This window comes from Schistocerca nitens, chromosome 3, assembly GCF_023898315.1.
Source record: "Schistocerca nitens isolate TAMUIC-IGC-003100 chromosome 3, iqSchNite1.1, whole genome shotgun sequence".
NCBI lineage: Eukaryota > Metazoa > Arthropoda > Insecta > Orthoptera > Acrididae > Schistocerca > Schistocerca nitens.
The window spans coordinates 42,368,394-42,393,709 of NC_064616.1; positions in this window are offsets into that span (position 1 = coordinate 42,368,394).

Below are 25,316 nucleotides of genomic sequence, written 5' to 3' on the forward strand. Positions count from 1 at the left end.
AGAACTTTCGATTCGTGATTCGACGCAACGCACTGCTGACATTTAATAAAGCTTTTAACTACTGGAGCGCCCGGCATCACAGTCATTGCCCATAGCGCACGCGCGGAAGACATTTCTGAAATATTGTGGGATTTATACTATACGATCCGATGGCAAAACCGAGAAGTGTATTTGCAACAGATCCGCCGGGAAAGCCTGAAAAGTTACAACGATGGAATATTTATGGATGACAATGCGCCGTACCACCGGGGCACAGTAGTTCGTAATTGGTTTAAAGGACGTTCTGGACATTTCGAGCCAATGAGTTGGCCATCCAGATCGCCCGACATGAATCCCATCAAACTTCTATGGGGCATAATCGAGAGTTGGTGCACAAACTCCTGCACTGGCAACACTTTCGCAACTGTGGACGGTTATAGAGGCAGCATGGCTCAGTATTTCTATAGGGTACTTTCAATAACTTGTTAAATACATCTCATGTCGAGTTGCTGCACTAGGTAGGGTAAAAGGCGGTCCAACACCCTATATATATGCTTGGTGTGTGTTCTGTCTAATCTGAGCTCTGTATCTGTCTGTACTACTGTCATTCTGTCCTCAAATACACATTGAATTGTTGAGTAGGATAATGCTGGTGTGTAAATAACCTGGTGACCAGCTACATTATCAGGACAGGACAGATAACTGCTGATAACTCTAGAGAATGACCGTAACTAGCGACAGTGGAGGCTGAAGGCTAGAGTGTTCACTGCGGGATGAATGTGATCTTGGGCTGGGCTGAGGCGATTGTGGAGTCATTCGAACATCACATCCAGATGGCTCAAACGTTACTGCGGAGGTAATAAGGAAATATACACTCCTGGAAATTGAAATAAGAACACCGTGAATTCATTGTCCCAGGAAGGGGAAACTTTATTGACACATTCCTGGGGTCAGATACATCACATGATCACACTGACAGAACCACAGGCACATAGACACAGGCAACAGAGCATGCACAATGTCGGCACTAGTACAGTGTATATCCACCTTTCGCAGCAATGCAGGCTGCTATTCTCCCATGGAGACGATCGTAGAGATGCTGGATGTAGTCCTGTGGAACGGCTTGCCATGCCATTTCCACCTGGCGCCTCAGTTGGACCACCGTTCGTGCTGGACGTGCAGACCGCGTGAGACGACGCTTCATCCAGTCCCAAACATGCTCAATGGGGGACAGATCCGGAGATCTTGCTGGCCAGGGTAGTTGACTTACACCTTCTAGAGCACGTTGGGTGGCACGGGATACATGCGGACGTGCATTGTCCTGTTGGAACAGCAAGTTCCCTTGCCGATCTAGGAATGGTAGAACGATGGGTTCGATGACGGTTTGGATGTACCGTGCACTATTCAGTGTCCCCTCGACGATCACCAGTGGTGTACGGCCAGTGTAGGAGATCGCTCCCCACACCATGATGCCGGGTGTTGGCCCTGTGTGACTCGGTCGTATGCAGACCTGATTGTGGCGCTCACCTGCACGGCGCCAAACACGCATACGACCATCATTGGCACCAAGGCAGAAGCGACTCTCATCGCTGAAGACGACACGTCTCCATTCGTCCCTCCATTCACGCCTGTCGCGACACCACTGGAGGCGGGCTGCACGATGTTGGGGCGTGAGCGGAAGACGGCCTAACGGTGTGCGGGACCGTAGCCCAGCTTCATGGAGACGGTTGCGAATGGTCCTCGCCGATACCCCAGGAGCAACAGTGTCCCTAATTTGCTGGGAAGTGGCGGTGCGGTCCCCTAAGGCACTGCGTAGGATCCTACGGTCTTGGCGTGCATCCGTGCGTCGCTGCGGTCCGGTCCCGGGTCGACGGGCACGTGCACCTTCCGCCGACCACTGGCGACAACATCGATGTACTGTGGAGACCTCACGCCCCACGTGTTGAGCAATTCGGCGGTACGTCCACCCGGCCTCCCGCATGCCCACTATACGCCCTCGCTCAAAGTCCGTCAACTGCACATACGGTTCACGTCCACGCTGTCGCGGCATGCTACCAGTGTTAAAGACTGCGATGGAGCTCCGTATGCCACGGCAAACTGGCTGACACTGACGGCGGCGGTGCACAAATGCTGCGCAGCTAGCGCCATTCGACGGCCAACACCGCGGTTCCTGGTGTGTCCGCTGTGCCGTGCGTGTGATCATTGCTTGTACAGCCCTCTCGCAGTGTCCGGAGCAAGTATGGTGGGTCTGACACACCGGTGTCAATGTGTTCTTTTTTCCATTTCCAGGAGTGTATATTGTATATAAGTGTTGTAAATTTGTGGTAAGTTCCTATGGGACCAAACTGCTGAGGTCATCGGTCCCTAGACTTACACACTACTTAATGTAACTTAAGGACAACACACACACCCATGCCCAAGGGAGGACTCGAACATCCGACGGGGTGAGTTGCGCGAACCGCGACAAGGCGCCTTAGATAGCCTGGCTATAAGTATAGTGGGTATGCGTGGTTTTTTTTTTCTACATCAGTACTGCTCCACATGCATTTCGTCACCAAGTGGTAGAAATTTTAGTATTTCATCAAACGTCCGCTTCAGCTCAACATCCACATCCATCTCAATGTTATATTCAAAGCTTTCTATTTTTAAAAAATGATGAGTTACTTGATTCTACTCATACATATTCGTTTTATATATATATATATATATATATATATATATATATATATATATATATATATATATAGAGAGAGAGAGAGAGAGAGAGAGGCGCACATAAAACCGGCCCGAGCCGGAATGCGAATGCGCGTGATTAGCATTACTAGCTTGTTAGTTTCTTTGCCATCTTCAACAACAGTAGCGTGTGAGTAGTTCATACAGAAAGTAGTCGTTATAAACTGTGTACCCCATTGCCATGCCTTACTCCATTAAAGAACGTGTGCTCTGTTGAAGAATATGTGCGGTCTGAATCCATTAAAGTTGTTAGTGACACTTTTCATGAAAAGTTTCCTGAAAGTAATATTCCTGCAATATCAGCGATTCAGGATCTGGTGAGAAAGGGCCGTTCGACAGGCATTGTTGTTAATTCAAAGAGAAATAAGGCACCGACTGTACGTACACCTGAAGTTGTGGCAAACGTGACGACACACATTGAAAGAAGTCCCTGCAAGTTTACACGACAATTATCACAGCAATGTGGAATATCTCGCAGGTCATGTCAACGCATCCTTCATGGCTTGAAAATGAAACCTTACCGTGTGAATGTTGTTCAGCAAATAAAAGCAGCGGACAAGGGTAAGCGTACGGTACACATTATTGTAATTGGTTTCTGGACAATGTCACTGGGGGACATCTTGATCCGTTCCTCTTTTATCGACGGTGAAGCTTGGTTTCATCTGTCGGGTTACGTTAATTCACAAAACGCAAGACATGGGGCTACAGAGAATCCCCATGGCATACTGCAAAAGCCGTTACATGATTTAAAAATTGGTATATGGTGTGCTGTATCTGGTAACAGAATTATCGGGCCATTGCTCTTTAACGAAACTGTCAACACACATGATTACTTGCAACTCCACAATGAATTTTCGGCTGTGTTAACTCCAAACGAAAAATGTTGTGCATATTTCCAGCAAGATGGGGCAACTTCTCATACACTAATGGCCATTAAAATTGCTACACCAAGAAGAAATGCAGATGATAAACGGGTATTCATTGGACAAATATATTATACTAGAACTGACCTGTGATTACATTTTCACGCAATTCGGATGCATAGATCCTGTGAATGCAGTACCCAGAACAACCATCTCTGGCCGTAATAACGGCCTTGATACGCCTGGGCATTGAGTCAAACAGAGATTGGATGGCGTGTACAGGTACAGCTGCCCATGCTGCTTCAACACGATACCACAGTTCATCAAGAGTAGTGACTGGCGTATTGTAACGAGCCGGTTGCTCGGCCACCATTGACCAGACGTTTTCAGTTGGTGAGAGATCTGGAGAATGTGCTGGCCAGGGCAGCAGTCGAACATTTTATGTATCCAGAAAGGCCCGTACAGGACCTGCAACATGTGGTCGTGCATTATCCTGCTGAAATGTAGGGTTTCGCAGGGATCGAATGAAGGGTAGAGCCACGGGTCGTAACACATCTGAAATGTAACGTCCACTGTTCAAAGTGCCGTCAATGCGAACAAGAGGTGACCGAGACGTGTAACCAATGGCAACCAATACCATCACGCCGGGGGATACGCCAGTATGGCGATGGCGAATACACGCTTCCAATGTGCATACACCGCGATATCGCCAAACACGGATGCGACCATCATGATGCTGTAAACAGGACCTGGATTCATCCAGAAAAATGACGTTTTGCCTTTCATACACCCAGGTTCATCTTTGAGTGCGCCATCGCAGGCGCTCCTGTCTGTGATGCCGCGTCAAGGGTAACCGCAGTCATGGTCTCAGAGCTCATAATCCATGCTGCTCCAAATGTCGTCGAACTGTTCGTGCAGATGGTTGTTGTCTTGCAAACGTCCCCATCTGTAATCTCAGGGATCGAGACGTGGCTGAACGATCCGTTACAGCCATGCGGATAAGATGCCTGTAATCTCGACTGCTAGTGATACGAGGCCGTTGGGATCCAGCACGGCGTTCCGTATTACCCTCCTGAACCCACCGATTCCATATTCTGCTAACAGTCATTGGATCTCGACCAACGCGAGCAGCAATGTCGCGATGCGATAAACCGCAATCGCGATAGGCTACAATCCGACCTTTATGAAAGTCGGTAATGTTATGGTACGCATTTGTCCACCTTACACGAGGCATCACAAAAACGTTTCACCAGGCAACACCGGTCAAGTGCTGTTTGTGGATGAGAAATCGGTTGGAAACTTTCCTCATGTCAGTACGTTGTAGGTGTCGCCACCGGCGCCAACCTTGTGTGAATTCTCTGAAAAGCTAATCATTTGCATATGACAGCATCTTCTTCCTGTCGGTTAAATTTCGCGTCTGTAGCACGTCATCTTCGTGGTGTAGCAGTTTTAATGTCCAGTAATATACGCCAGATTTGTCCTTAGCTTGTATACATATTGATTTTACAGAAGAGAGGAGCATTAGTGAGGGTTTGTGGCCATCCCGCTCTCCCGACTTGTCATCAGGTGACTTTTACTCTGGGGATTTCTAAAGGCTTGAGTCTACAACAACAATCTCAGAACACTTGACACATTAAGAAACAACATATGTGAAGAAATTTCGAACATTCCTCAAAGACTACTGAGAAGTGTTTTCCTTAACATGCTTCGGCGTGCACAACTTTGCTTGGATGTTGGCGGAGAACATTTTGAACACAGACTTTAAATTCCTTTCTAAAATATGATTATTAAACTAGTGAAAGTAAATCTGTTACTTAAACTGTTAATTACATAGTTAATAATGAAACTGTACTATAAAAATGTAAGAAAGCGATGATGCACGTTGATTTTCTTCATTCATATTCCTTTTAGCGCAGGGGTCGGTTTTATGTGTGCCACTGTGTATATAGACACAGGGTCAACATTAATAAAACCGACAAGCTACAGGGACGGCTTCCTGACCGGAAACTGGGGAAAAAGGTCCTTTTGAACATGTGTCCGCAAATGAAGTGAGAACAAATCGTCCCGGAACACAGGACAGAGCTGCATCGCATCCATGTCACGACAGATTTTCGAAGTGGTCTCTGTGGGATGCAGTTCATGCGTTCGCACGTTGCATCATGCATTGCCACATTCTTTTGCATGTTCCGGCCTCTCTCCGAATAGCGCCAGAGGCGTCATGAAAATGCTCTTAAAAGGTCGGCATATCAAGAACTGGTTCAGCATATACAACGCTTTTCAGACGCAGAGATAAAAATCCAGAGTGTTGAAGTCCGGTGATCTAGCAGGTCCATGCTACAGGGCCTCCGCGACTTATCCAAAATCAGGGGGAAGATGTTGTTGAGTCTCAGGGAACTGTAATGCGGAAATGGGGTGATACTCCATCATGCAGAAACCACATAACTTGTCGTATTGCAAAAACCATATTCTCAAGCAGCCCAGGCAGAGTGTTCCACAGGAAGTGCAGATCCGTTCCTCTGCCGAGTCGTTGTGGAATAATAACCATTCCAAGTACGTGGTTGCCAAGAATCCTTGCCCATACATTGATGCTCAACCGGTGTTGATGAAACGAATAAACCGTTCCTCAAGGATTGCCTGAAGACCACAGATGACGATTATGCAGACTGATGATGCCAGTTCGGGTAAAGGTTGCTTCCCTGGCAAAGACGACTGATGACAGAAATACCTTAATTGTGATGATCTGGTGCAACAACCATCGACATTATCCTTCCCACAGAGGTAAATCCGCTGAAGAAAATCCTTGCACTCGTTGCAAGTAACAGGGACAGTAGAAATTCTCATGCAGGACACACGTAATCATATATTGGTTACACCAAATTGTCGGGCCACTTGCTTGGAGCTTGTACTAGGGTTCGTCTCAATATCCTGTTGAACCTGGTCCTCCAAAGGTGGTGTAGGTACAGTTAGCCATCTCCCTGTACTTTCACCTGGCTCAAAGTACCTTTGATTACACAAACGCCTAGAATGGGCTTGAAATGTTGTTTGATGCGGTTGGTGTCTGTGAGGGTACTTGTTTTAGTATAGTCGTGCTGCCTCTCGACTGATTTCATCTGCTTGGCTGTACACAAACACCATCTCGGCGTATTCCTGACACCAATACTGGACCATTCTGCTGCTTATAGTACGCTGCATCAATCACACAGCCAGCAACACACGAGGAACAAACGGCACATGGTCAGAGGAACTTTCATTCGTCAGCGCCATTTACGGTAAATACACACTCAAACGATTGTGAACGTCAGTTACCTTTGAGATTGGACATGGTGAGTTTATGTTAGTCAAGAATGCCTTTAAGGCAACAAAGACGTCATTATCAACACCTCACTGACTTTGAAGAAGGTCGTGTAACAGGGCTGGATGTTCCTTCTGCGATAATGCAGAAAGACTTGGCAGGAAAGTAGCCACTGTATATGATTACTGGCAACGGTGATCATGAGAATGTACGGTGACAAGGAGACCATAGTGTTCGGCGTATGGCTCTGTTGCATCGTACTGCATCTGCAGCAGCAATCTAAGAGGCGGGTGTCACCACAGTGACACAACGAAATGTTACAAATCTGTTACTTCAAGGACAGTTCTCAGCCGGACGCCTTGTAGCGTGCATTCCACTCACCCCAAACCACCACCATTTGCGACCTCAGTGGTGTCAAGCGGTGGCTCGTTGGGGGGGCAGGGTGGAGGTCTGTTGTGTTTCCTGTTGAAGGCTGGTTATGTCTCGGTGGCAGCGATTGTTAAGTGTTGATTAGAAGGAGGGGGGCGGGGGGGGGGGGGGCAGTTGAGGACCCGCTCGTAACCTGTCTGTTTGCTCAGTGTACTGGACCTACATCTGGACTTATGGTCTGGGGTGCAATTTCATATGAATTCAAGAGTACGATCGTGGTTATCCCATGCACCATAACTAAAAAACTGTACGTCAATCTGGTGATTCGACCTGTCGTTCTGCCATGCATTAACAGCATTCCAGGGGCTCTTTTCCAGTAGGATAACGATCGCCCATATACCGCTGTTGTAACCTAACATCTCTACTGAGTGTTGACATGTTGTCTTGGCCTGCTCGATCACCAGATCTGTCTCCGGATATCATCGGACGACAGCTCCGGTGTCATCCACAAACAGCATTAACCGTCCCTGTACCGACCGACCAAGTGTGACAGGCATCGAACTCCATTCCACAAACTAACATCCGGGACTTGTACAACATAATGCATGCACGTCTGTACGCTTGCATTCAAGATTCTGGTGGTTACACTGGTTATTAATGTACCAGCAATTCACATTTGCAATGGCTTATCTCACATATACATTAACCATTGATCTCTCAATGTTACTCTCTTAAACATGTTACCTAGACAAATGTGTTTCTGAAATTTCACTACATTACTTTCTGGTGTTGCGAAAATGAAATTGTGGATGTTGGTTTGTTTGTTGGAGTGGGTGTACTGAAAGGAAAAAAAAGGACAGTGTTTAGTGTTACAATCAAAATGTTTACCTAAAAATATATTGAGTGTTTCTATTGGGGAAGGATCGGATGTCTAGTTTAAACATCAGTATATAAAAAAATCCTTAGCCTGTGAACATGAGTTAAAGATGTTTACCCTTCCAAATACTTTCAACCTTCAGCCATCTGCCTCTGCTGTGTTCTTACCAATTTTATTTTATCTTAGCAATTTCCTGCTTACTTGAGTTCTTAGCAGTTTCAGTGTGTCTTCAGAGCCCTCTTAAACTAGTACTTAAACCATAAACACATGATTTGAGGCGAAGAATATGCCTTGATGAAATTCTTGTGGAATCTCCTTCAGTTCAACAACATAACCTGCAACATATAGAATTAAGACTTACATACTGTATGAAGACACCCCCCCGCCCCAAACACACAACCACACACACACACACACACACACACACACACACACACACACACACACACACACACACACACACATATATATATATATATATATATATATATATATATATATATATATATATATATATCGGGTGGTTATAATTAAACTTTCCCTACACGTTATAACACGGAAACTAACTACCGTACGAATACCAAACATGGTAGCGTTAATGTCCAGAATTTGAGGCTCATGATTCCTATGCGTCATGGCACCACTGTCCAGTTCCAACTATGGCCACCAGGTGCCATGATCAGTCATCGTGATTCATAGTCTCACACACCTCACCAGTTGCAGTGCACTTGTTGACGTGTCAACATGAGCTTGGACAAGAGGAACAGGGATTATTGGTGAAGCTCTACTGGTTCAAATGGTTCAAATGGCTCTGAGCACTATGCGACTGGTGAATCTCTACTATCTAAACAACAACAATAATGCTGCAGAGGCACTTAGAGAATATCGCCGGCTGAGAAGTTTACGGAGGCTTCCTCTTTCTCCACCTGTTGCGCGGAGCACGATGAAGAAGTTCGAATCAGCTGCAGAAGTGGCCGTCGCTCTGGGAAGAGACCGAAAACCGGTTGCACCACAGGTGGTTGATGAAATCGCTGTTGCTATGGCAGACAGCGCTGGGCGCATTTCCCGATCACCAGGCAATGAGTGTGCTGTGCCACGACAGTTGAACATCCTGTGGTCCACTATACGAACCATTCTCAAATGGTATCCGTACAACATCCATATCATACATCAGCCTGCACCAGAGAAAGCACGACGATGTGTTGACTTCGCTCTCCACTTTCTCGCAAAGACTGAAGTTGGCGAGGACTGGCCCTGGACCATCCTATGGACAGACGAAACTCAGTTTTCTCTGACTGGTGATGTGAACACACAGAATTGCCGAATGTGGGGGTCTTCACCTCCAGTCATTGTGCATCAAGTTTCTCTGTATGGTGAACGTGTCATCGTATGGTGTGGCTTCACTGCTACATTCATCATTAGCCCATTCTTTTCTTTAACAGGCTGGCGCTCAAGGACTAAAGAGTGCAATGTGACTGGCCAGCGTTACTGCGATATGCTTCGGCAGGATGTCATACCCTCCCTAGAGGAGAGAGACACATTGAAGTCAACAGTTTTCATGCGAGATGGAGTCCCTCGGCACATCGCTCGTGAAGTTCACCTGCTATTCCGAAACACATTTGGAAACGATCGAATTATTAGCCGATCGTTTCCAAATACTTGGTCGACACGATTACCTGATCTCACCCCCTATGATTTGCACAGCATACCAAGAGAGGCAGCGAGCATACCTATGGACAAGCTGTGCAGAATGCAATCCTGCGCTTACATACTCTTCTGGACACTGATGGGCGCTATATTGAGCCCCTTTTGTAGCAGTAATGGTACCAGTATGTAATGGTATGAGGGACTGTAGCAGCACATTAAAAGTGTTTCAACTGAATTAATTCTGCATTATTTCTCTTCCCCATGTCATCGACATCAATGCTGCCGAGTTTGGTACTCGTACAGCAATTAGTTTCCGTGTTATAATATGTTAAATAGGGGAAGTTTAATTATAACCACCTGGTACACATATATTATGGTCAGGGGTCAAACAACAACATATGCTGTAATATATTGAATGAATACTTAGGTAAAATACAAACATACAGCAGCTGATGCAGAAAAGAATCGGTACATATAATTAACATCAAATGTTTTTGGTGTTGAGGGATTATCCTCATCATCATCATCGACCATTATGCCCCACTCAGTCAGTCGGTTGATTAACAACAAATATTTTGACTGTAACATATTTGGAATGAATCATTAGATAATGCACACAATCAGATATATACTCTCTCTCTCTATCTCTCTCTCTCTCTCTCTCACACACACACACACACACACATATGATATAAGAACTTGGTCCACCCTCCAATGATAACCTGCAATCCTAATACTGCTGGGTAGTTCTAACATGTCCTCACCGTCATTTACAACATGCTGCTCCCAGCCATGACCAAGCGCATGTCGTGTATCATAGTTGGCAGACTATAACCTTTTACCAGCCATAGATGTAAGGCACTTATTTCAGTCAGACAACTCCACATATTCTATGTAGCCAAATGCTGCGCTGTCATGTGACTCATGTCATGCAACATCCATCATGTATCTGCTGAAAGACATGTGTAACAGGAAGAACGTTACCACTACCCAGTTACCACTTCCTGCTTTCTCATAACCTTTCAATAATATTTCGCTGACATATTTTTCTAATTAAATCCACCCAAGGGATTCTGATTTTTCCACTACAGTAATCCACTGTGATATAGAGGCTGTTAAAAACAAGTGTCAAATACTTTGAGAGGTGGTAGTACTAATCTAAACAATAAAAATAAGTCTAATAAACATGGGTTTGGAAATGCATACTTTCATAGACAAACACATGTTTATAGGAAGGACTGTGCAATGCTTGGTTGTGGATATTAGCACAGTTGTTGCATTGGTGCTCCATCAAATGTGGCGGCCGAGTATTATGATGTCTTTCTCACAGTACTCTACTTACTCTACCTACCATTAGGTGCAGTCAGTTGTGTGGTTCGAGTCGTGTTGTAGGTTACGTTAGTTTCCGTTGTGTTTGTGTTCCTTGTTGTACAATGCTGTCATCCCTGGATATATATCATGGTGTTTTACCTTCTTCCAAATGCAGATTCACTTATGTGTTTACTGTTATTGCGCTGTTTGTACGTACAAATGGTGTAGTGCATTTACATTTTCGCTGTTCCACCACTTGTTAGCAATTGAAGTCAACTAGTCGACAAGTGAAATGGCAGATATGATATTTTGCTACAGTTTAGCAAATAGACATAGCCTGCAAGCCCGTGCCCTCTACGATGAAAAATATCCACAGCAAAGAGTGACCTCTGATAACCTGTTCGGCAGACTTTTCTGCATCAAAGGGACACAGGCACCCTTGCACCTTAGAAAACAGACAGTGGAAGGCCCAGCACAGTCTGCACAGGTGACATGGATGAGTATGTTCTATGTTCGATGGAAGAAACCCCTGGGAGCAGTGTGCGACCGATACGGTCGCAGGTTCGAATCCTGCCTCGGGCATGGATGTGTGTGATGTCCTTAGGTTAGTTAGGTTTAAGTAGTTCTCTAAGTTCTAGGGGACTGATGACCTCAGAAGTTAAGTCCCATAGTGCTCAGAGCCATTTTTAATATTTTCCCACAAATGCTTCTGAATAGCTTTGTTTGATACAGGAAATTGTATTTTACTTCTTTCGTAAGTTACTTTTAAATCAATTAAGTAACAATAGTATTTCCCCTAAAATTTATTTGGTTTGACCTTGTTGCCTGTAAAGCCTGCATCGAGATCCAAAAAAATTAGTTATGTGACACAAGTTAGTTGTACAGCACATACATTAGAATAAACACGGATAGAAAGGTAACATCACGAATTAGCCAAGTGTGAGAGAATTGTCAGATGCAAACTTTTTTGTGCGTGACGGAGATACGGTCTGAGCTCTTCATTTAGAGGAAGCAGGGAACTGAATCGCCAGCCGGCTTGAATCATTAACTGTAGTAACGTCTAGATTTCTGTCTCATTTAGTCTCTTCAGAAAATATACACATCTATAAACAGGGTGTTCCGAATTTTGCGCCCTAACTCTTCACCATGCGATGCATCGCTAGGTTTTACTCTAAAAATACTTATACTCACAACGTTTTACAATACGTTATTTCTGAGAACAACGCTGATGCTATGCGGTTTGGTAACGTTACAGGATGAATCTCTATGTAGAACGAAGACAATGTATATTTAGAAAATTAGAGCATAGTTAACGTTTCGTAACATGTGGCGCCCATATTTAACGTCAGCAGTGGTTTTTGATGCTACGTTAGGAATCAACCAGGCGGCACTCTTTCAAGGACGCATGACTATGACCGATGCTGACGCGTGGCGTGATGTTCACACTCTCATGTCTCTGCGATCAAAAGTGTAAAAGAAAAGATTGAACATCGTTTGTAAATTGATACTTTCAGTGTTTTTCATTGTAGTGAGCTGTACTGTAATTGTCGCAATAGTACAAAAACTGACTTTTTCTATAACTTTATGTGCTATGAATAAAGCGGGATGGATAGAAAGCCAACATTAACTGTCAAAATCAATTCAAAGTGCTAGTAAATATACTTGCAATGGGAAACATAGAAAGAGCTCGAAGAGGTTTGACCTCGGAAACTTTAGTAGCCGTATTTACGTCAGCATTCAGCTACGACAGTAAGTTACCGATGGAGATCGTATGGCATAAGGGAAGCGAACATCACGCTTTCTGTCTATAAGTGTTGCCATATTGTGTACTTTATCTGAAGATTTCCCGCCAACGTTGGATAGTACGAAATTTTGACGAATATTGTTTTTGTTTTAAAATTCAGTGGAACAGCGCCTGGTCAAGGGTTTAGGTGTCGAATTTTACGACACGAGACACGCTGTAAATTTCCAAGAACTTACGCAAGAGCGCTTCAGATAACTTTGTCTCTGAAGGAAGGATGGCCCTAGGATTTTTGGGTCCCAGACAAACGTTCTTAATCCCGTCCCAATGTTTTATTTTAAACTTCGGTTTTTTGGGTAATGTCATAAAATTTTAATGCAAAAAATCTAACAATGTTCTTTCTGAAGAAACTTATTTAATGCTCGCTGTTTACATTAGCTGGATTCTCTACAGAGTTATACTTCCTATCTAGCGTTTTTAGATACTAACTCTTTCATATTCCCGGTATAATCTAACGAGTGGGCTAATCCTAACTCTATTGCGATCGTTGCAAATCTAACAAGCCGCCCTTGCCCCATTTTAGTTTTCAAACAATTCTCAACTCTTGCAAGAGGCCTCCAGCGGTCACCACTTTTGGTCAAAATCATATGTACAGATACTAAAGCGTGCGTCTGCTCTCTATTTAGTTAGGCACCCGAGCCGGGCCCGGGAAAGGGCTACTTTTGCCCCCGTTATAACCTCCCCACCCCCACCCCCCCGCTAACGACAACCCTGCTCTCAAGAACAATTAAATCTCAAGAAGTGTAATGACCAATCTGTCGAGAAAAGCTTGAATTGCAAATTACCAGACAAAGACTGGAAAAGGGATAGGATTCTACTGTATACGGCGAAGAAGTGTGTCATAACTGTGAATATGAACAGATTTCTTTACAAAATACTAAAAATTTTGTAATATAAAGGGGAAAATATGTGACTCAACGTGATTGTAAAAGGAAACGACAGAGGCTCAATGTATATTGTAATATGCTAGTGGAAATAACGTTGATATTTCTCAACAAAATGTTTCTCTTTTTTTTCTGCTTTAGATTCCACTATCAACAAGCGTTTATAAGCTTTGTTTGAAACTAGGAAGAAAATCTCGAGTAGCCTTTTAATTAAACTGAGCTGCCTTACTTTCAAGACAGTTCTGAAGCTTTTTTTGTTTATTTTGCGTTAATGAAGCGTACGCTACAAACCGAAATGATAAATCAATTTCGAAAAGTTTCAAAACAACACACCGTGCTCCTTTGACGCCAACAAGAATTCCCGCGCGAATGCGGTTTGAAGAGAAGACTTGCGTCGTGCAGGAAGCACGCTGGTAACGTATCCTGTCGGTTCCTTTTGTGCACAGAATAGCCACGCGGCATACGGGCGTAACTGCCGCAGGCAGGTGTTGCACGCACGCTTACCACCTGTCTGTCTCCGTCTCTCTCCGTCCATCCTTCCCTCCTTCCGCCTGTACTCGGTAACAACAGAGATGCCAACCTTCGCTTCCACAGGTGAAAAGGCACATGTTCAACACGTCTGTCCTTGCATATGGCTTCTCCTTAGCCCACTGCAACACCCGTGGGTCTGTTGAAGAGATTAAGTCTGCTACCGCTTTTGAGGCGGCCTTGGTGGCAGCGCGTTCTCAGTTTTGCAACCTGATAGTGGTACCCCTGGTGACCATACATAAGGCAGACGTTACGAGATAAGCAAGTCGTTGGCCCGCAGGTTGAGCACGGACCTGCGCCAAACAAAACGGTCTCTCGAATGGCAGTGCTTGGTCGTTGCACCGTGGGGCTTACTTGTGAACCGTCTGCTGTAACATATGCCTCAGTGGCAAACATGAGATATTTCAGCAATTAACTGTTTCTTGTTGAGAAGTTGATGTCAAATGCTGCAGATATTTAAACTTAAGTCATTCCTGCTGTAAAGACTCATGGTAATATGTGTATAACCTACCGGTCATTTAATGCCTCTTTGTGTTCAAAATTTTGCTAGTATGTTTACTGAATCTGAATTCTTATACTCGGCAGTAGTTCTGCAGGAACGCAAACTAAGATAATTTCCTGATATTCCCGAGATAATTCTTCAAGCAAATGAAGATAAACCGGCTTTAACGAATAAGTGAAATGTTCAGAACTGTTTTACTAGTATTCTAATGTTTCTAGCTATACGCGTTAAATATTGGAGAAACAGAAATACAGATCAACCTTCATATGTTATCTGACTAATACGAATTCTACCGAGTGATCTGGTGCAGTTATTGGCACGCTGAACTCGCATTCGGGAGGATGACGGTTCAAACCCGTGTCCGGCCATACTGATTTAGTTTTTCCGTGATTTCCCTAAATCGCTTACAGCAAATGTTTGTATGGTTCCTTTGAAAGGGCACAGCCAACTTCCTTTCCCGTCTTTCCCTAATCCGATGGGACCGATGACCTTGCTGTTTGGTCTCCTACTCCAAATCAACCAACCAACCCATTACGAATTCTGGGTGTATTCAACAATAATGCTACGTGTAAGACATTGTACTGTGTAAGACCACATTTTACTTTCAGAATCTAACCAGTATTGTATTTCGACATGACAATACTGGAGGAATTTTTGGCCAGAATATGAAATCCAACTTTGCGATAATCAGATACCGGTTTGGTTACCTACTGATCCAATCGAATAATGCATTATCTATTGGAAATGTCTAGGACAGAGTCATTTGACATTTAACCCAATAGTCTCCATCTGGCCGTCCTTAGTTGCCTACTACGTGTTCCATTCTCGTGAAAATAGACATGTTAGCATGTAACTTCTAGTAAATATGAATTATGTTACATACGTTTTGAACTATAAGCCATGACATATGCTTATCCTTATCCTGCTGCTGCTACTACTACTACTACTACTACTACTACTACTACATTCGTCGACGCTCAGAATCATCAAAAATTATTTGCTTTTTACCAGTAACGTAATTTTTAGCGTATACTGAAACTTTATGCCTGCGATAGTTAATCTCGCGTGGTATGAAATCTATGTAAATGTGAGATCTTCGCGGTCTTGCAAGGTTTTTGTGTTTCTTGGAACTCGAACTTAACAAAAATTGAGGTCGGATTGGTCTAAAATTTGAAACAGGCTGAAAGATATAATTAATGTCGGAAAGAAAAACATCATTGTTCTGCTGAAGGCGATGTCTACAGTTGTGCATTGCTTTCGTATAATTTATAAGAGTCTTCCATACGTTGGGAAAGCGAAGTGTATGCCTCACGATGAGCGCAGCGCTGCGCATTGTTGTGCTGCATTCTGTGAGAGAGAAAACTAGACTGGTACCCAGTGTAATTGGAGAACAGAGCAATGGGTATTATTCCAGAAGTCTTGGGACTACTCTTAAACACTGAAGAACATTATTTGTTGATAAAATATGACAAAATACATGTACAGCAATACTGAAAGGAATTACCTTACTCGTGTTACTAAACGCCTTGTTCAGCTGCGAGTACTTAGTTCGAACTGTCCAGAACAATAGACTGTGCTGGCCAGAACACAACACTTTCAAATTGCGCCGTTGTCGCTCCAGGGACACAGTTAGTTCGGTCAAGTAGAGCACACAGTTATCTAAGCAAATGAAGTACCTATCTTGAAAGATACAATCTTTTTGGGTTCATAATACAGATTATTCGTGGGTTGCTACTATCGTTTGTTACGGAATTGAAGAAAGTTACTTTACACTGAGGTGGTTCCGTTTTCTCCGGCGTAGTCCACCTTGGCGTGGTCTCAGCAAGTCGTTAAAAGTCCACTGCAGAAATGTTGAGCCATGCTGTCTCTATAGCCGAACACAACTGCGAAAGCGTTGCCAGCACAGGATTTTGTGCACGAACTGACCTCTTGATTGTGTCCCATAAATGTTCGATTGGATTCATGTCGGGCGATCCGGGTGGCCAAATCGTTTTGCTCGAAATGTCCAGAATGTTCTTCAAGACAGTCACGAACAATTGTGGCCCAGTGACATGGCACATTGTCATTCATAAAAATTCCATCGTTGTTAATGAACATGGCGTCCATGAATGGCTGTAAATGGTCTCCTAGTAGCCGAACATAAAAAGTTCCTGTTAATGATCGGTTCAGTTGGACCAGAGGACCCGTCAGTTCCATGTGAACACAGCCCAGCTTGCGCAGTGCCTTGTTGACAATTTGGATACAAGATTGCGTGGGTCTACGCCACACTCGAACCATACCGTCAGTTCTTATCACCTGAATCGGTACTCATCTGACCAAGCCACGGTTTCCAGTCGTCTAAGGTCCAACCAATACGGTCAGAAACCCAGAGAGGCGCTGCAGGCGATGTCGAGCTGTTAGCAAAGGCATTCGCATAGGTCGTCTGCTGCCATAGCCTATTAACGCCGAATTTCGTCGCACTGTCCTAACGGATACGTTCGTCGTACGTCCCACATTGATTTATGCGGTTATTTCACGCAGTGTCGCTGCTCTCGGTAGTTAAGTGAAGACCGTCGACCAGTGCGTTGTCCGTGGTGAGAGGTAATGCCTAAAATTCAGTATTCTCCGCACACGCTTGACACTGTGGATCTCAGAATATTGAAATCCCTAAAGATTTCCGAAGTGGAATGTCCCATGCGTCTGGCTCCAACTACCATTCCGCGTTCAAAGTCGGTTAGTTGCCGGCGTGCGGCCATACTTACGTTTTAAAGCTTCTCACATGAATCACCTGAATAAAAATGACAGTTCTGACAATGCACTGCCCTTTTATACCTTGTGTACGCGATACTGTCGCCATCTGTGTACGTGCATATCGCTATCCCAAGACTTGTGTCACCTCAGTGACGATTGCACTAGAAGATGTGTTACATAGTCCTCCGCCCATATGGCTAGATGAAACGAAAGATCTATCGGACGATTAGTGTTGCCAAATACTTACGTGTGTCTTCAGATATCTCAAGCGAATGCAGCAGGGTCACATCGTCGAACAACCGCCTGTATTTCGACAGGTTACCACTCTGTCATTTTCAAGGCAAGACAGTAGTTTTGCTTTGAAAAAGACTGGGTGTTCTGCTGTCGAAATATCGGCGGTTTTCGATAGCGTCCTCGACTGCAATCTCGTAGGTTATTTGAATATTGTATACTCCGGGAGGAACTCACAAGGGGAGGCAGCCAATTGTGAAATTCAGATTCGATTCATACTGCGCATAATAAAAGCTCATGGCCAGAGGTGTAATGTGGCAAAGCACCAAGATGCACTTCTCAGCCGTTGTCGAGAAAATCGACAGTTAAAAGAAACCGTTGTGGTGAAATACTCTCTACGATTAATGGCTTTTCTACAGCGTCGTGGCGCGGCGGTAAGCGCTTGGCGCTGGAGTTCGTAATCCGAAGGTCGCCGGATCGAATCTCACGCCATACAATTCTTTTTATTATTATTTTTTTGTAATTCAAATATATATATATATATATATATATATATATATATATATACTATTAATGAATAGCTTATGCATGTTGGTGAAGGCGGATCGCTCTCCAATTGTACCGCCTCCATTTTTCCGTTTGTTTAACAGGGTGTACCAAAGCTCTCCCGTCCGCACTGATTTTCGACGATGCTGTAAGTTGCGCTAGGGACCGCATCTACCTTCTTTCGAAGTTAGCACGCAACTACGCTGTTATGCGGCGGCTCGTTTCGGCCCATTCAACATCTGTCCTTCAAGTGTAACGAGCGAGTAACGGAGTTTATATTTCATACCTGCCACAGCAAGTTTGTGTTCGTGGGGTCTCTATTCTAATTCGAACGTTTGACTTACGCTATACGTATTCGTTTCGGAATATCGTTTCAACGTCTTCCGTTAACTATACGTGGTTAACATTATGAAGACAATTAATAACATTTGTGAAATACAACTTTGTTTGCGGAAAACATAATGATGTTCGAAGTCGCCAGTTTTTCCACGACAAACGACTTTCAACAACTTACTATATGCATAATTGTTGCAACTGATTGCCGGGAGTTATATATATATACAAAAAACAAATACTAAATAAAAAAAAAAGGGAGGATGGCGCGAGATTTGATCTGGCGTCCTTCGGATTATGAACCCGAGCGCTCACCGCTGCACCACGACGCTGTAGAAAATTACTACTCGTAGAGAGTATTTCACCGCAACGGTTTCTTTTAACTTCGATTTTCTCGACAACGGCTGAGAAGTGCGTCTTGGTGCTTTGCCACATTACACCCCTGGCCATGAGCTTTTATTATGCGCAGTATGAATCGAATCCGAATTTCACAATTGGCGGCCTCCCCTTGTCAGATCTATGTGTTGAGAGTATCCGGAGCAAAACACCATTAGCGTAAAAGCAATGCTGGGCGAATACGACTCTTCGATTATCGGAATTGAAGAGAATTGCCGCGCAGATCAGTAGAGATGAGACACAAACGAGGTCAAAATTCATATTGTCACACAAAATGTTCTGCATCAGCCTCTTACATGATATGTACGAACTGAAGATCTGCAGCAGGATATAACCTACGTCCCGTCGCCATCCTGAAGACGTAAACACATTACGAAGCCCATGGAGCATGCTTTGCTCGTATCTAGTGACTTTTCGAGCTCATACACGCTGTCCCTAAGCTCACATTATAAAAGTCGAAGGCATGTAGTCAACTGTATTGTTATAATGGGTTTTGCTGCGGGTTATTGGCGAAACATCGTCATTATTACGCAAATATACACACTTTTGCCCGTATTTCACAACCTGTCATTTGCACACGATGTAGGTATAGATTTTGACTATTTTCTAGTGTTACACTGTTTCAATTTCTTACTGTATTTTGGTGTACTACAAGGAAAATAATGTGCATTCACAGAGGAAATTACGGGTCACTTTCAAACATAGAGCAATATTAGATTGTGCACCGAACAAGTTGAGCTATAATTCTAAACACTATATGGGGCGTTACCGGTCTACGATTTAAATACACAGGACAAAATATTGACCACCCTCTTAAAAAGTAGACTGGTCAATTTGGAGCGCTACGCGAACGGTCATATAACGCTACACCGCTAACATTAGTCGTGTAAATGAAGCGGTGTGTACGTCCCACTGGGTTCCACGGAGTCACTGAAACTGCGCATTGTGTAGTAAATTGCATATAGTGGACATTTCAACTTGGGTACCTCGTAAAAGGCGATTCCTCACAGCGACAAGTGTTCAGTAACCCAAACAACGCGTATGTGGGCATTAGCTGGCTGGAGACGTGTAGTTAGGTGTGACGAGTCGTTATTTAGCCTCACTTCAGATTATGTAGGGCATGGAGTGCACTGACGGTCCAACGAGGCGTTTAACTCGTAATGTGTAGTGTGTGTCTGTAAGGCCGGAGGTGGTTCTGGAATTTTTGTTTTGTGGGCGTTTTCGTACCATGACTTGGGCTCACCCATTTATACTACTTTGAACACCAGCCGGGATGTTTATTTCAGCATTCTCGGTGACTACGTGTTATCTTTCTTCTGTCTCTTCGTAATCAGTATGCTGTGGACTCTCTCGTCTCAAGGTGGGCCAACGGACGAGAGAGAAACACTTCGGTGGCAGATATTTGCTTCGTGTGGACGCCGGGTCGAAAGTTCGTTGGTTCAGTAGCGATTTGCTGTCTCTAGAAGAGGTGTGTATTTAAGTTTTTTAGGACAGCCACAAGCCGAACTTAGCATAATTTACTGACTGGTTTCGCTCTTTACTTTAACAAGCGCATCATCAGAAACTCTAAAATTTACAATTTAAAGTACAGTAGTTGGTTGTTAAAGAACGAAACCAGTCAATAAAATATACTGAGTGCGACTTGTGGCTGTTCTGAAAAACTTAATAGCAACAGTCGAGATTTTTCTCATGTAGGCAATGCCTGCTCTCACATTTACTGTGTTTAAAAATATTGATGTATGGAGTGGAATATGGAGAGAAGCATTAAAGCTGATAGTTTTATCGTGGAAGGAATTGTTTATGGGCCTCTGCGAACTACGATTCCAAAAGCAAACTGAAAAGATTAGACGCTTGGAGGGAAATAAGTACGCCGTTGGAAAGAAGTGTGGGCGACGTGGAAGAGAAAATGGAGTCTTTATTGACATCTTTTCGCCGAGAACGACGAAAAGAAGCAAACGAAACTGGGAGTGATCATTAATCTTTCTGCTGCAGTTACAGCTCTGCAAATCTGTAGCTTTCATTAGGGAAAAATTATGAAATAGCCTATATTCCAATTCAGCTTTGAGGCAGACGTCAATTTTTTTCCACGACACTGCTCCCTAGTTTTTAAAAGCAGATCGTCTTACAGCGACGGTTCTTGTTTTTTTCCTTGTAAGGTTCTTGCAGTAAAATAAATACTGCACACGCGACGACTGCTAAATCCTCTTCTTCCCCCATGGTATCGGCCGGTGAAATTGTAATTAAAACGCGACTTTATAACAATAATAAAACAGGAGCAATGTCAGCAAGTTACCAGAGCCAACTGCGATTCTGCATGGTCGAATCCTTTGGCCCGAAGCCCTTCGTTTGATGAGGATGAGAAGCCTAACGCCAATGCGTTGGTGACCAACGTCCGGCCAAACCTAGTGTCTGTCGTTCGTTGTCCTACGTTGGTCTAGTGTTTACGCGTCTTTACAAGGTGACAACTGCCATGTTTACGGGGCACCACCTATACGTTTCTAATTAAACGATCTCATGGACCCTCTTCCATTCTACCTACCCCGCTAAATCACGTGCTCTTAATGCCACAGCAAATTTCTGTGAGTTTCTGGAACAGCAGTTGAAATGCAGCAGTCAACATCTCCGCAGTTTGGTAGCTCTACACGGTCTGTTCATAAAGAAGTAACTTCGTCTGCATACGGTATACACAAGGAAACTTATGGAAGCTCTTGCATTATCGCGACTATCAGTGGCAGTAGAATGATGTTTTTTGGCAGAGACCAATTTTTTTCCCGCCGAGCCTACAAAATTTTATCACTATATCTTATGGCAAATGAGTTCTGTTTATTGTAGAGCACAGGGAGTGGGAAGCTGACAAGTTTTTCGAACTCCCCTGGCAGATTTTGTTCGATGTATGGGAGGTACTTGCAAAATTATAATTATCATCTCAAAAAAAGTAAAATTACGTGGTTAACATTTTGTCTATTTGCAAGTACTGGTCTGTAGTCCTAGGATACACGGAAATACCTACTTTACAGTACTGTAGCACGCCGCTAGAGGAGCCAAAGAAAAGTAGCACATCCCACCGATGAAGTAGAGTACAGCGCGGTAATTCGTTTTCGGAAGCGGAACGACGCTACGTGAATCCAGACTTTGACAGAAGTGTGTTTACCACTCTATGACACAGAGGTTAGATGGTGTAGAAGATTGAGCATGACACGCAGTGATTGTTGCACTTCCCGCAGATGAAGGAGGTATTTCATGACAGGCGCGGTTGCGACACCTTACCTTCATGGTCACCTAGTGGCTGAAATTCAACGCGGCGAAGACCCAGACAGTAATCTTCACCCAAAGAATACTGCCGCCAGATCTTCCGGCAGTCGATATCTTGGGAGCACCCATCCCACGGAGCAGGAGGTCCAAGTACCTAGGGGTTACCCTAGACCAAAGACTCTCCTGCTCAGCCCGCAGTCAGCGCGTCCACCGTACCGTAGTGTCACGCTGTACCTAACGCTGGTCCGACCAGTGTTGGGGTACGCAGCCGTGGTGTGAGGAAAGGCGGCGAAGAGTCCAGAACAGATCCCTGAAGACCGCCCCGCGTCTTTCTAGGGAATACTCCACTCGTCTGCTACACGAATACTGGCATCCTGCTCCTGCAGGCTGGATTCCTCCTGCTCTGTGAATAATTTTTCTCGCACCACACCCAGGAAATCATCATCACATCGCGAAAGGCAGATTATTATAGGTAAGGTTTTGCTACCTTTCTTCCCCACAAGGGAAGCAGGAACAGCATATTTATGCTTACACTGCTCAACATGGCGAGCAACGGAAAGCTCGCCAATGGAGCGTCAGTGTCAGCGTAAGCAGGAGAGTCCAGTAAGACGAATGGACGATTTCCGAGATGGAACGTTATCTGGCCAGCCAGAATGTCGACTTCTACAGCCAAGGTCTCCTCCAAGACATCCATCGGTCGGAAAAATATGTCGCATTGAAGGAGAACGATATAGAGAAGGGCTAACAACATCAGCATGTTTCATGATGACAGCTTGAGTTTTTCGAGGTGATAAATAAAACTTGTACTACTAACCTGTACGTATTCTCGTGGTGGTATTAATATATTAATCCAAGGCACAGAGTGATGACTTAATTTGGTTTTCCTTTAACTATTTTGGCAGAATCTAAGAGCGGTGGGTAATTTCGGCCCCTAGCAGCTTGGTAGGATTACCATTCTAATTTTTTTAATCTGAAGCATTTCCAGCCCCACAATATGTTCATGATTTTTTATTTCAAGTATTTGCAGCTGACAGGACTCTAATTACTTGCACTTAAATCATAACATGGATCATGTTGAGCAGCTACCAATGACCAAACTGTGTTTTCTTACTGACCGCATCTAAATTTTGCCAAAGAGGTAAAGGGAAAACAGGACTAAGTCAGTATGTTTTGTCAGTTGTTAATATCACTTCGAACGTTCCATTCTTTGTAGTGGTACATGAACCCTCCTCATATACTTCCTGAATAGTTATAAAAAACCTTGACAACTTTCTATACCATGTGTTCGTTAGAAAATAGCACTCCATACGGTGTTATACCCCATCATCGTTAAATTTATTCGATGACTTCAGATTCTTTGCTCGGTAATAAACTGTTTCTGAGGTAGCATTACGGGATTCTTGTGCGACATTAGAAATTAGGCTTGGAACTCGAAACAAATGCCGTTCATGCTGTAACGATTGGGTACTGAAACTCCTCTTACATTCCACCGAGCGAGGAGGCGTCACACTAAGGCACTGGACTCGTATTCGACGTCACCCGCCTAATATCCTCCCGCCTGGCTCATCACATCCCTTGATTTTTCTAAATCACTTAAGGCGAATGTCAGGATGATTTCTTTTAAGGGGCGCTGCCGATTTCCTTTCCCATCCTTCCCCAACCCGAACTTGTGCTCCATCTCTAATTACCTCGCCATCAATGGGACCTTACAAACCCTGGTCATCCTTCCTTCTTGTTTTCCAGGTCTTCAAACAAACATTTGTGAGAATTTTCACCTTATCTGTCACAAAATAATAAACAAAAACTAATAATCAATAACCCACTGATGATAGCACATAAAGTGCTGAAACATATAGGGACAAGAACAAAACAAACAAAAAACATAACAAAACAATTAAACCATATCTTGCACAAGACGAGAATTCACTCCGAATGTCGTCTGGCTCTGAAACGCATGGGAAAGTGTATTTTCTTGCGTACTAGGGACGACATTATTTGCAGTATCAAAATTTTCACAGATGATGCACGTAAGTAGTGGGACTGGGTACGTTAGGGATCAATGGGTGATTATTCTCCTCATGGAAAAAAAAAACTGCCCACTTGACCCAGCCTCCCTACATAAACAAACCACAAACTTGTACTCTTATGTTGTGTTTATGTAAGTCTAATTTATGAGTCAATTATTGTAATGGGTATAATTTATGATCCAAAAAGTCGCCAATTTCTCACTCCCCTCCCTCACTTCTATAGTCTAAGTGGATAATGTATTAATGGCAAGTCAGGTTAAATTATGGTAATTACTAAAATTAATGGCTCAACAATTACGCCACCTCTGCCCAGACACTTTGAAATTACAATGGATGTGTGAAATTCAAATGGTTGTTATCCTATCGCCTGGAACAGGTGAAAAAATTCAAAGAGGTGTTATCCTATTGGTTTGTGCAGCGAATTATTCTAATTACTGTAATTTATTACTGACTACGATGACATGACCGTCTGAGACGTTTTCCCTGACTCCAAGAAATATGTAGGAATGTTTCTGCATACACGTGTGTACTAATAGGTGTTTGGACACATTATAGCTTTTTACAAGTGTGTTTGCACTAGCCAAGAATATCTGTAACAGTAAAATATTTAAGCGAACTTTAATTGATCAGCAGAACAGTGGACTTGTAAAAAGATTCCGCTTACGCCAACTTTAAAACTGTATAGCTCACTGGTGCAGCCTCCAATACGGATCATTATGATTTGTAGTAGGTTGGGAATAAGTATGCACTTGCGTCATTATTAAAACATTGCCACTCGGCAGGTCCGCTCACAGAACACGCAACGCGCCACCTCTCACTGTCGCGGAATATAACTATCGGTCTGCCCCCGTGCTGGGCCACGACTACTGTTGCCAGGTGAAGTGCTCTCCCCATGTGCGGCCATCTGTTTACATAGTGGATGCCATGGCTATCACAGGCAGTAGTGGGCATATACACAGTTGAAGCATTTCTTTAGAGCAGCTCATTACTTGCATATGGGGCACGTACCCCACAA